This window comes from Mytilus galloprovincialis, chromosome 5 (assembly GCF_965363235.1).
Source record: "Mytilus galloprovincialis chromosome 5, xbMytGall1.hap1.1, whole genome shotgun sequence".
Lineage (NCBI taxonomy): Eukaryota > Metazoa > Mollusca > Bivalvia > Mytilida > Mytilidae > Mytilus > Mytilus galloprovincialis.
Genome location: NC_134842.1, coordinates 18,832,933 through 18,838,210, shown reverse-complemented (window position 1 = coordinate 18,838,210; position 5,278 = coordinate 18,832,933). Strand labels below are relative to the sequence as shown.

Below are 5,278 nucleotides of genomic sequence, written 5' to 3'. Positions count from 1 at the left end.
AATCTTTTCATCGATGGGCTTCCAAAATATCTTAACTTTAAAAAAATGAATGAAAGAACACGTCCAACGTTGTTTCATAAAAAAGAAGTAACGAAGAAGCAAATACCTTGCTATAGGAAAGAAAAAAACATAAATCATACAGTGTGGAAAATACGCAATCTTCTTCTAACAAAACGCTCTCTAGAACTAATATCATCATGATACTTGATGTTTTGATTGTCAATATATTGTTTGTTACGTTTAGGGGACGATTCAATCTTCTAAACGAGTTTTAATATAATGAAATTACTCACGAAATGTATATCATGATAACTTATAATATCATTATCATTCTTATATATTATTTATAGTGTATATGAGTTTCAAAAACGGTAAAATCATGATTATTTGCGGTCTTTTTATTTTTGAAAAAAAAACGTATAACGGGACAAGGACAAACAGATTCTTTATTGAATAAGCCAGCCGGTAAATGACGATCTTCCATCCTTAGAGCTGTGTATATCCCCATGAGGTACGTATGTTGTACTGGTTCGGACGAATACTACATCCCCCTTGACTAGTGCTAAGACAACAATCGATGACGAAGACCTCCATTCACTTATATGTGACGCATCAATGAAGAATGATCCTTGTACGTCGGCGTTTTTTACGAGTTCAAACGACGCATAATGATGAATCATTGTAATGCTTGTTGCAAACGTATAGAGACCGTCTTGTGGTGCTGTGAAGAGACCAGAAAAGGGATTGTAGCCATTCCCAACGTTGGTTTTCTGAACATCGAAAATTATAGTATGATGCTTACTAAGACTGTTTTCGTTTTGACTCATATACGCATAAAATCCGATTTGTGAATTTTGCATCGTAGTAGGTTGGACGAGAAGTCGTTTTCCTACAAAAATAATAACTGACTTATACTAGAGGCCTGAAATCTAAAAAAAAAATAAAGTACGACGCAACATACAGTTTTTAATCAATCAATGTTTGTAAATAAAATCGAAGCTATACAGTCACTGTAATTGAGTGAAGTTTTAAATTATTCAACTGAACTTTTGAAATTTTTGATTGAAATTATTTTAACTAATTCTAGTTTATTATATCTACAAAAAGTTGCTATTTGAAAGTGTTTAAAGACGTTTATTGATTTATCATTATAACTGTTGTTTTCTTGGTATTTCAACTTTGTTTTTGTAATTTCATAAACTGTTTAAACTGTTGAAACAGTATTTATTGGTTATAAAAATCATTGAGAACGATATACCAAAACGTTCGTATTGTTGTTAATCACGTTGTAGGTAATTGACATGTCCCATCTGAATGAGTATCAAAAAGAATTAAATATAGATAAAGTCCATTGCTGTTATGATGTATTATGAGCAATACAAGATAAACAGAATGAACATAATCTTTATCTATTTCGGCTTTCATGAAACGTTGTACAATGAGGGTTAGCACATACTAAAATGTTTAAACCCGCTGCATTCGTTTGCACCTGTCCTAAGTCATGATAAAAAATCTGTTGTTCAGTGGTTGTCGTTTGTTGATGTGATTCATACATGTTTCTCGTTTCTCGTTTTTTTTTTATAGAAATAAGACCGTTGTTTTTACTGTTTGAATGGTTATACACTTGCCATTTTTGTGGCCCGTTATAACTTACTGTTCGATGTAAGTCAATGGTCCGTGTTGAAGGCCTTACTTTGACGTATCATTGTTTTCTTTTTATACATTGTGACTTGGATTGAGAGGCGTTGCATTGGCATTTACAACACATCTTTCTACCAATGTTTGGACATTTAAACTTGTATTTCATTGCAATATTAAACTTACTTGTATGAACATCATATTTATTCCTCACAACTGGTTCCACTTGTTCATTATTGTGTCTTTCCTTTATTTTGTTGTCGTTATTCTGGTTAAGTGAATGTCTCTCTGGGAAACCAAGCGCCTTACAGCTACACAAATCTGGTTTATTACGTTTCAGTTCATTTTTCTTCAGTTTAGTCTCCATGTATTGAAGTCGCTCATTCAAACGTTTAATATGCACTTCTTGTTCGTAAATTATGTTTTCCATATCGGAGATTCGCGAATTCTGATTTTCGACTATTTTCTCAAGTTTTAAAAATCTTTCCTCTGAAATCGATTCGCATCCTTGAAGGAGTAAACAGGCTAGAACAATCGAATTTATAAACATAACAACGAAACAACCCATATTGAATCTCTAGACGTAAAGAAATGATATAATTGAACGACAACAAAGATAAGATTATTAATGTGGTCCACATATAATACATAGATAGTAAATATTTCAGACCTGTAGGAGAATCATATTATATTAAAATTGAGATTGGAAGTGGGGAATGTGCCAAAGAGACAACAACCCGACCAGAGAACAGCAGAAGGTCACACATAGGTCTTCAATGCAGAAATTCCGCATCCGGAGACGTCCTTCAGCTGGCCCCTAATCAAATATATATACTAGTTCAGTGATAATGAGTGCCATACTATACTATAAATTATACACAAGAATATTGTTGGTTAAAACACACAAGAGCACCACAGATCTATTAACTTCTACATTCTCTTTCTCTTTTATTTCAATTTTTCGAAACAAACAATCGTGACATGCTCCCTGATGATATGACCAGCCTATATATCTAGAGGATAGCACTTTTGCACTGATATGAATTACAGGTGATATTATCATAACCGAATTAGTTTAAATTAATAAACCAAAACTTTAAAAATGTCGCATTACTATGAATAACCTCCCTTAGGATAGATAACCGTAGCTGTATTTGGCAAAGCATTTGGGAATTTGTGGTCATCAATGCTTTTTAACCTCGTTCCTTATTTGGCCTTCTGAACTATTTCTATTCGAGAGTAACTGATGAGTCTTTTGTAGACGAGACTCAGGTCTAGCCATGGCCAGCAATCAGACAGTTATATCATTAACATTTTGACTTTAAGTGCTAGACAGTTCTTGTTATTGTACTTTAATTAGAGTTTTTCCAAGCGAAGAGTTCGGGACAGCTATTGGATAAAAAAAACTAAATGTACTTTATCTAAATATCATCAAGAAGAAAAAGTAACAGTTTTATTGAAGAGCATAACTGTTATTGTGTATATATTTCTATCAACTACTGCATTTTGACAATTTGTAATATATAGACACTCAGCTATGTTAATAACAGAAAAAAACCAATAAGAACAAAGTAACTCTCTGTCACAGCGATGGTGAAACAAGAGGTTTTCGTAGAAACATTTAAACATATTCCGGATTGTCTTTAAAAATGATTAATAGATAAACAATAATTAGACGAAATAATGTTCCCTTTTCTCTTTAAAGTAGAATAACTTTTTTTCATGTTTAAAATACTGTTATTTGTTAGGTATTTTTTTCCAGATTCGTCTGCGTTCTTTATTGTTAGGTAGTCAAATGGTGTTTGAACACGTGGAAACCTTTCAAGATGTGATCATTGAGGTTCATTTGTTGATCTTTCGTATTGTTGTGTTATATTTCTCCGCTGTATAAATGAAGTACAGAGCTTTGTTTTGTTTGTTTTATCTTCCTTCTAAACTGGGAAAATTATTGAAAGAATAAGTCCAACTTTGCTTCATAAAAGAATGGCCATCTTAGATGCAAATATTATGATTTATGATTACTCAATCTGAAATCAAAACTTATTACGTCGGGATGTTTGATGATTTGGAAGGCAAGATATTCTATGTTAATTTTTGGGGGACATGTTGTTTTTAACAGGTGACGATCGTCATTATTATCCGAATCAATGGATGTATTTGAAGTTTTGATTTTGCCTTTGAACTTTCAAATTTGAATTTTCCTTGGAGTCCGGTATTTTTGTTATTTTGTTTATTTTGCAAATAAATCAATTATCATATTTCATTAATTCTTTAAAATTCTGATTATTTGATTTTAACTTGGCTTGTTTTAAATAAAGTAAACGTACCAGCTTTGGTTTAATGTTCACTGTTTGATTTCTTCTATCTTGTGAATATTAATTGCATTTTTCTTTAGAATAAAAGAATAATACCTTCAAATAACATAATTTATTTGGAGAAAAGATTACATAATAAAACTCCAAAGACAATTCAAAACTGAAAATCCCTAATCAAATGGAAAAATCAAAAGCTCAAACACATCAAACAAATGGAAGTCTAAGTTCAAAGCGAAGTTTATAAACATCAACAGTATTTTATGATTTTATGGAAAGCCATTTTCCTTTTCGTGGAGATTTTAATTTTCGTTTATTTGTTCATGTAGGTTTAGTGTTTTATTTGAGCGGTATCATATCTAATATACCAGGTAGATTATTTTTTAATTATAATTCTGACTGAACTTAATACAAATTACAAATATGAATAAATCATAATGCAAAATTAAGAGACTTAGTGTTATCGGATCTTGTCATGTCCCTGGCTTGATACTCGCTATTTGATATGACTTTGAAATATCGTGACTGCTGATGCATGCATAGTTTAGATGCTTAATGCATAGCAACAGGTATCATTCCTTATTTGAGTTAAAACAATTTTGATTGGTTAAAACATTATGCTTGTTTTCATAGTACTATAAACCAACTCTTTTGTTCATACCCATTTTGGTTTATATTGTTATTTTTCAGCGATTAATTTGTAACTTTTTTACTACAATCAGAAAAGAAAATCTTTATCATTCTAAATTAATCGATCCCTTGTCAAAGTGGCCATATAACGTATACAATAATAATGCATAAAAGGGAGTCCATGAACTGTTGACCTGTCTGGATCAGTCCTGAGTTCATTCATGGTTTTTGATGGAGTTAATCTTAGTTTTGTGCGAAGTCAGTCCTGAATTTTCTCGTGGTTTTTCTGTGTAGTTTTTTTGGGGCATCATGTTGTCTGTATGTTTCTCATAAAATATCTGCATTATACTTTGAGTGTTTTGTTTTGTTTTGTTTTTTATTTTTTTTTATGATTTTGCCTTCCCTTGTTATTTTTAGTTTAGTCGGTTAATATGTGTGAATATTTGATCATCTCCTTCATCTATAGCTTTGGTTGTTCATTCAGGTCATTTTAAGCTTTTTTTAAATGTGTGCTCCATGCTTCCAGTTTATATATTTTTTTCGAGCATCTCTGGTAAAAAAATAATCGATATCGCGAAAAGTTCCACAAATACCTAAAAGAGATGTGGGATAACTGCCATCAGACAAATATACAATAGGGGAAAACCGTGTATATAGACAACAAAACGGCATTTAACACTGATCTAAACCCATACCAA

At 31.6% G+C, this 5,278-nt stretch overlaps 1 long non-coding RNA gene across 1 annotated transcript; it reads right to left on the bottom strand.

Moving 5' to 3' along the window:
* Nucleotides 1-432: 432 nt before the first annotated feature.
* Nucleotides 433-2,225, bottom strand: LOC143074372 (uncharacterized). Its single transcript, XR_012977821.1, has 2 exons — nt 1,825-2,225; nt 433-889 (listed from the first exon to the last, which is right to left on the bottom strand). It is a non-coding gene; the product is annotated as an uncharacterized LOC143074372 (long non-coding RNA).
* Nucleotides 2,226-5,278: the final 3,053 nt, after the last annotated feature.